The sequence below is a fragment of the Gouania willdenowi genome, chromosome 24 (genome assembly GCF_900634775.1).
Source record: "Gouania willdenowi chromosome 24, fGouWil2.1, whole genome shotgun sequence".
Classification (NCBI taxonomy): Eukaryota; Metazoa; Chordata; class Actinopteri; order Blenniiformes; family Gobiesocidae; genus Gouania; species Gouania willdenowi.
Genome location: NC_041066.1, coordinates 7,914,282 through 7,922,366, shown reverse-complemented (window position 1 = coordinate 7,922,366; position 8,085 = coordinate 7,914,282). Strand labels below are relative to the sequence as shown.

Genomic DNA, 8,085 nt, shown 5'->3' with positions numbered 1-8,085 from the left:
AAAGAAAGAATACTACATAACTAACCTGTTGATCACCATAGCAAAATTCCAGACTAATAAATGGCAATTGATTTCCAAAAAAACAGCATTTAATCTAATTACTATTTACAACAATACACAAAATCCATTCGGCATTCATTAAACCCATAAGCTGTAAAAACTATTAACTACTTACATTTATTTAACTCTTTCATCTGAAAAATGTATTGAATGATTGATTCCTGTATTTTGTACCTCTGTTTTATTTCATTTTCTCTACATAATTCTTCACATCTTTCTGTAAAATGTTTCCATTTATTGTTTATTACTAGAATTGAATAAAAAGTGACATTCAAAAATGACTACTTCTAACTCTAAATGGTGTTGGATATATACAGTATAACCTATTAAGATTAACTGTCATTCAGAACAGTGTGGTAGGCAACTCATTTGGTCTTTTACTTTTGTTTTATTGTAGAATTCTTTCAATTCAATTACTAACTTACAATTAGGCTACATTGTTTTACCACAATTAATTTATTTTACGGACCAAATGCACGTAGTCAATAAATAAATGAATAAATGAATTCAATATGCTTTAAAAAACAGAAGAAAAAGACAAAGTGTTTTAGATTTTCCTAAACATTCATTAATTTGTGATAGTGAGTAAATCTTTAATTGATTATTCTGTGTGCAAAAACTTAGATTATTAGATTATTAGACTATTGCATTTTATGTTATAGCTGACGAGAAAATTTACATTACACACTGATATTTAATGTTTAGATGAATTCTGAAACCATTGGATTCACACACATTTTTCCAGGTATGACTTGTAAAGACCAGGTAATGATTGAGTCTGCATTTTAAATTTGTCTACATATATTTAAAATATCTGTACAACAGGCATATCTGAACAATAGTCATGCTTCCAAATCCTCTGACAGAAATGTTAGATATTCACAGGTTTATACCACACAGTGAAACTAAGCTTTATAAACTCTTCAAAAGAGACATAGCTGAAAACGGGGTCAGTTCACTTCTTACGTTTAATTGTATTGCATTTATCAATTTTGTAGTAAATGTTCTTGTGAATAAAAACATGGAACACTTTCTGCCTTTCTTAGTATTTTAATTGCTGGCAAAATATATAACAACCAGAACAGAGCACAGACAATACAGAAATCTTGCCTCCTTTCCTCTACAGTGTAAGGCAGTGCTGTAGACGAAGCATGTTTTAACTGAACCAGAAAATGTTACTTTGGTATCTTTCTACAGAAAATAACACTTAACCTTCTATTGAAGATCACGGCTAGTTACAGTTTGAATAAACTTTTTCTGGGAGTCTCTTTTGTAATAATATGAATCTGTGTTGCGCGGATTGTAACTGTGTCCAAATATCTAGTGTAATATAATGTTTTAGGGTATGAGCCAGACCCCCCCAAAATGGGGGTCTCAGGTACCTTTCAGGACCGACCCAGCCCAATGTGCCAGCGACACCCTTAGTGAAGGCCAAACCCCCCAGGGAACCCAACCAGAGTACCCCGACAAGCCGGCGGAGCAGCCCACTGCAAAGTGCAAACCCCCTGGCACCCAGCAAAGCAGGACACAGGAGCCAGCCCGAGGCAGCAGTCAACCCCTATAGCCTGGCACCCTCCCCCAAGACCCCGCCACACAAGCCCTCGACAGCCCCCCCACCCGCCAATTCAGCCGGTATGGCACTGCAAGCCCCCCAGATGAAGGCCACCTCCCCCCCCCCATTGTATAACCATAATTACTGGCCTTGAATCTGATTGGCTGCTGAAGAGAACTCGTGGAAGCCATTCTTGTGTGATGTCACTGTTCCAAACTTGTGTGATGATGTCACAGTTCCACAAATGTAAACATCAATGGAGATTTGTTCTCAGTTAGAACTTATCCAGCACTGAAGCTACTTCACAGCGGTGGATATTTATCCTGCTAAGAAATTAACCAGTGTCATAGCACAGAACACAGAATAAATCCTAGAAGTTTGCGCACTCTGCTAAACGCAAATATGTTTCAAAACAACTTTCATAAAGGATTTCTATCCATTTTTTACAGCCTTGGCAGTAAACCACTTCAGATGTGGGACAAGAAGGTGATGAATGGTCACGTCCAGAAAATGATGGACAATGACCTAAAGTCCACGGTTTGGGAGGTGGAAGGAATTAATGTGAACACGTCCTACATCACGTGTCCAGCCGACCCCAAAAAGACTCTGGGAATCAATCTTCCATTCTTGGTCATGATGATTAAGAACCAGAGGAAGAATTTCACCTTTGAAGTGCAGGTGTTGGATGATCAAAATATTCGCCGGCGATTTCGGGCCAGTAATTATCACACCAAGATGCGAGTGATGCCGTTTATCTGCACTTTGCCAATGGAGCTGGATGAAGGCTGGAACAAGATTCAGTTTGACCTGTCGGACTTCACCAAGCAGGCTTATGGCACCAACTACGTAAAGACCCTGCGAGTGCAGATTCATGCCAACTGCCGCATTCGAAGGGTGTATTTCTCAGACAGGTTTTACTCTGATGATGAGCTGCCAGATGAATATGGACTCTACTCGCAAGTTCAGAAGAAAAAGGCAAAGCAGTAAAAGCCTTTGGACTATTTCTCTGGTGTGCGATGTGCTGACCTTCAAACTTTGCATCTCTATTTTTGTCATTTGGAGCTTGTCTTGAGATCAATAAACATCAGATAATGTTGTTGTTCCTGTGACATAAACATCATTGAAATTATACTACTGTTGTCATTTGTCCTTTGTTCAATTAAAAGATCCGGAAGAAGGTAGAGAAAACCTTATGTTAGGTTGATTGGAGACTCTGGCCGTGTGTGTTTTTCATGTTCTAAAAGGTTCAGAAGAGAGTTAGGTTATACACGTTAATAGTACATTATTTTCCCTCTAAAATATTTGAATTTTAAGCAAAAATAATAATCTATAGAAGAGGATTGGGTTTAAGTTGTTGTGACATTTAATAGAAGACATCTACAGGCATTGCAATTCATTAGGTGAGATATTACCAAAATTTAAAATACTGTATGGGAAAAACGACCATCTGAACAAGGCCAGGATGAAAGTCATCTCCTCCGTGATGATTAAAAGAAAACAGATAATAATGCTGGAAGAAACCATTTTTCCACTCACCAATGTTTGACATTCCAAAGACAGATCAACACACTGAACATTAGTAACTCAAGAGAAACCCCGGTTTTCTGAGTAATATGAGTAAGATGTCTCACTATGGGATACACTTCCTCAGAAGCCTAATATTACGCCAATCCTGATTGGCTGGTGATACGTATCCATTCGTCGCAGGTAGTCCCATTAACTATAAGTAGCGTCAGCGGAGGATACTCCGCCATTCAAACACCTTTTCTCACTCAGACCTATCTTGCGTTCACTGCTGCTCAACTGTCTGCAGGCGGACCCTTATTTGGATTCCGTCGCCAGACGCTGCTAGTGGATGCTTTTATTGCTCTTGATCACACCAAGTCGACCGGTGCTTCCTTGCCTTCCATGCTCAGTTTAGCACTGCCCTCAATGCCCCACCATGGCTGTCGAGTCCAGGGGGTTAACACACCAATTGACAGCTCGGTAAAAAATAAGCACCTCATAAAAAGGCATACCAGCGAATGCTGGCTCGCAGTTTTATCCCCAAAGCCCACATGACCGGCAGAGATCCCTGCCAAGTAGACTTTCACCACGGAGAAGGCTTTCTGTTTGTCAATCAGATCCTGTGGAAATGACAAAATCACTCCCACTGGACATTGAAATGGGGTGTGTCCCAATTCGGTGACACTTTCCACTTACAATCGTACAGACACTTGGTGGAGGAGGCCCGCGCGCTCTGTATGGTGGAAATCACACGCTGTGAGAGACCCACAGCTGACATATTGCTACACTCAGGGGCCAAGCCCATAGCGCCAAGCCCATAGCGCCAAGCCCATAGCGCCAAGCGCTCCGGTCGTGGGCCGTCATTCCCCGTGACAGTAGGTCCCTGCGCAACAGGAGTTGCCAGGGGCGAGCGCACAACAGCCAGTATATCTCCACCAGCCTGTGCATTGCAGGCCAAAGCAAAGCCACCATGCTCAAGGTCTGGCCACGCTCCTGCACCTTGGTGAGGGTGGGGGGCAGCAGGAACAATGGGGGAAAGACGTAGAGCAGCACGTATGGCCAATCTTGCGCTAGTGCGTCTAAGCCAAGGGGATCACCCGAGCTGTGTAGGGAGTAAAACAGTGTGCACTGCGTGTTTTCTTCTGCGGCAAACAGGTCCACCTCGGTCCATGCGTAATAAGCCCACACCTGCTCCACAACCGCCGGGTGTAACCTTCATTTCACTCTCCGACAAGTTCGAAAGGTTGAGGCAGGCCTGCTCCTGCGGAACCATCATCCTCATCGCTCTCTCAGTGGCCTGGACTGCACAGCGCTGGACGTGAAGGCAAAGGTCGGTGACCACCGACATCTCCTCCCATCTGACTGGGTCCTGAGTCGGCCAGGGAAGAGCCAGTTGGGCAGCGGCACTTTTGCACACATCCAACACGTCCAAACCGGGGAGAGGATAAACTGGTGTGCTTCCCGCAGCTCCTTCCCGGGAGGTAACAGAGGCAGAGGGCTGTGCAGCCCAAGCCACGTAAGTAAGTGAGTAAAATGCTGTAGTTGGACAAAAGGGGGTTCTTGGATTCAGAAACAAAGGAAAAAAGTTTGAGAATTACTGATTTAAAGTATGATTAATCATTTAAATAACTGTTGGGATCCGAATAGTAACAATTACTACTGGTATTACTAATAGATAGTGTTGTGGTGGTCAAGACCGGTCTTGGTCTCGAGACCGGTCTCGAGACCAAATTTTAAAGGTCTTGGTCTTGTCTCGGACTCTGAAGCATTTTGACTCGGTCTTGTCTTGGACTCGGGCTGCCCGGACTCGGGATTTTCCGTCAAGACCGTTCGAGACCAGCACTAATTCCTGCTATTTTTAAACATTTTTATAATGTGATAATAACACGGAGAAGAACGGGATAAAACAATCCTTTATTCATTATTTAATCCACCCCGTATAATGACCACAACCTTCCTTAATGTGACTGAGTGACGTGTGTGACACATTCATACTGTGTGGCTCCGGTGTCAGTTTAGACCGCGGAGCGCAAGGGAGAAATGAACTAATCACCGGTAAAAATCCCAGTAAAACTCCTGAAAACAATCACCAGTAATAAATATTATCTCCCTGGTAAAGACAGTAGCTCTAATAACTGGTAAAATGATAAACTGATGATATTACAGCCTGTGAATGCTGGATAGGGGACGCACTTACTCTGCTTCTGGGTCCTAGTGCCAGCCGAGCGGTGAAGCCTGTTCCGTTTACCGTGTTTACTGAGGTCCGTGTGTGTTTAATAAGTCCGTGTGTGTTTAATAAGTTTGTGTGTGTTTAATAAGTCCGTGTGTGTCCGTGTGAAAGTCTGCATGTTTATGCATCTGTCCATCCACTCTTTTCATTATATCCATGTCTTTTAAGGCTTTATTACATAATGTCGGCTGTAGTCCGGGCCGCCGCCATCTTGGTTTATGTCGTCACCAGCGCGTCATCGCCGCAGAGTTGCACTCAAATAATATTAAATATTTTTAAAGTGGTGTTTTTTTGTGACTTTAGACTCCAATTACATGTATGTATATAATATGTTCCCCACAATATAAACAGGTTCAAAATATAATTATTTTTTATAGTTTCTGTTTCCACTGTATCCAGAATAATAATAATTATATATATATATATATATATATATATATATATATATATATATATAATAACTATTGATTAATTTGTTACATGACTTTTCCAGGGTTTGAGTTTGTTTTATTTAGTTTCACATCTACCTGTAGCTCTATGTTTTTTACACTGCTGACAACTTGTTTTTAGTTTTATTTCAGAAAGTTTCACTTTTACAGTTACAGTTGGAAATCTTTGTGAATTGAATATCCAGTTATATTACAGCAACCAAATTAAACTATATCAACTAAGTGAATTAATAAAAATAACCTGTGTAAAGGCTTTTTCAAACTAAAATCTTATCTTGTGAAATCTGTGACCTGTTAAACCTGAACAACTGAAAGAATCAGAATAAAGAATCATTATTTCTTGGCAGAAATGCTTTTAAACACTTGCTGTACATTCAGCTGACATAAAAATCTTGTTTTCAAATATGTAGAATAATTGTGAATGTATCAGTAGCAGTAGTAGTTTTAATATTTTAGTTAATTTTTTGCAGGCACCTTTTTTTTTGTCCGTCAAATGTATTTAAAATAAACTAAAATTAAAGAGAGATGTTATTTAACTGTTGAACCTTGCCATAATTTTATTTATTTATTTATTTTTTTAAATTGAAAAAAAAAATGTTTATGGTCTTGGTCTTGGTCTTGGTCTCGGTTTGTCTCGGTCTTGGTCTTGACTCGGTCTCGGCTCCCGAAAGTCTTGGTCTTGTCTTGGTCTCGGTGCATGCTGGTCTCGGGCAAGTCTTGGTCTCGGATAGTGCGGTCTTGAACACAACACTACTAATAGAAACACATGCACGCACGCACACACATAAACACAAACAGAGAGAGAGAGAGAGGGGATGGATGCACACAAATGTACAGCTATCCCCTGCATTCATAGGACAATGGAGTGCTGACATGGAAACTTTCAAAGCTTTCAAATGTATTTATAGAGTTGACACTATCTGTGAAACTGATGCGAGTGTTATGTGGTGTCTGTTTTGCTAAGACCTTCTGGTTTATTTAGAGCACAGTGATAATGAAGTGAGCAGGACGCCTGGTGGATTGGAAGGGTTTGCCTTGTATAGTAATGCCATAGGCTACTGTTACTATGTATTATGTCATATACTGAGTTTAAAGTTATAAATATGTACAGTTGAACAGGATGCAACATCTCGCCCATTGATTTACTTGTAAAGCATCATCATGTGGCCTAACCTGAAGTAACACGTAAAGGGTCCATAATCGAAAGAAGTCAGAATTATTAGAAAGTAGCAGGATGACTTAATTTAAATCATTCACTTTCCCAAATTTAGATAAATGCTGTAAATCGTGACCTTTAAATGGAATAGTAATATTTAATACACATATATGAACATGTGAGTGTGTGAGATCACATTCAACCGGGGTGACCAATTTAATCTTTAGTCTCACTGGCAGAACAAATGTGATATCAACTAAAGAAAACAATTTAAATTGACTTATATGTACATCTTTTTTTTACTTTTGGGGTTTCTTATCTTGTAAAAAGCTTCATTGTTAGAAAATCTTCTCATAGTATCCAACCCTGCTTATACAGCCTGTTCAAAGGCAGTTGTTCTTCACAGCTGTCTGAGTGTGTGTTGGAGGTTGGGTGGGGGGTTGCAGGGGAGGCAGCTGTCAGAAGAGACCCTGTGCTTCCTACTTTTCCTTTTAAGGACAAATGTCCCTTAAAACTGCAACCCATCCGAGCCCAACCTGTCTCATCTCGATAAACAGCCGCTGATAGGGACAGGACTCTGCCAGAAAGATCTTCTTCTCCTGTTGACTAAACACAGTTAGCAGCTTCACCCAAAGACCAACGTGATGGTTCTGCCTCAGTTTTATCACAATTTGAGCTTCTTCAAGCACACACTTTGAAAAATGTTTAGACAATGTGTGGTTTTTTTTTTTTTTTTAGTTTTATTAATTGTATATTTAATGCATACCAGTGATTCCAGGTTATTTATCCATCCATTTTGAACAGAGAAGGGCAACTCTGATCACATTGGGGGCCAGAAAAGTGTGATTGTCTTATCGGAGAGCTCCATTATCAACATTCATGTCAGCATTCATCTAAATCTGAACATACAGGAAAAAACAAAGACTGTTTATGCAGTCACTTTGTTTTTTGTTGTCATTTTGTATATATGTATATATATATATATATACATATTATTTTTTTAATCTCATTTTGTATGTTTGTTTTGTCTGTTTTTGTTGTCCTTTTAAATATTTTTACATTGTTTTGTGTAATTTTGTTGTCATTTAGTTTTTTTTATCTCTTTCATTATGTTGGTTTTTGCTTGTTTTTT

General features: G+C 40.0%; 1 pseudogene; it reads left to right on the top strand.

Moving 5' to 3' along the window:
• The first annotated feature begins 1,901 nt into the window (after positions 1-1,901).
• Positions 1,902-2,652, top strand: LOC114457857 (cilia- and flagella-associated protein 20 pseudogene; annotated as a pseudogene).
• Positions 2,653-8,085: the final 5,433 nt, after the last annotated feature.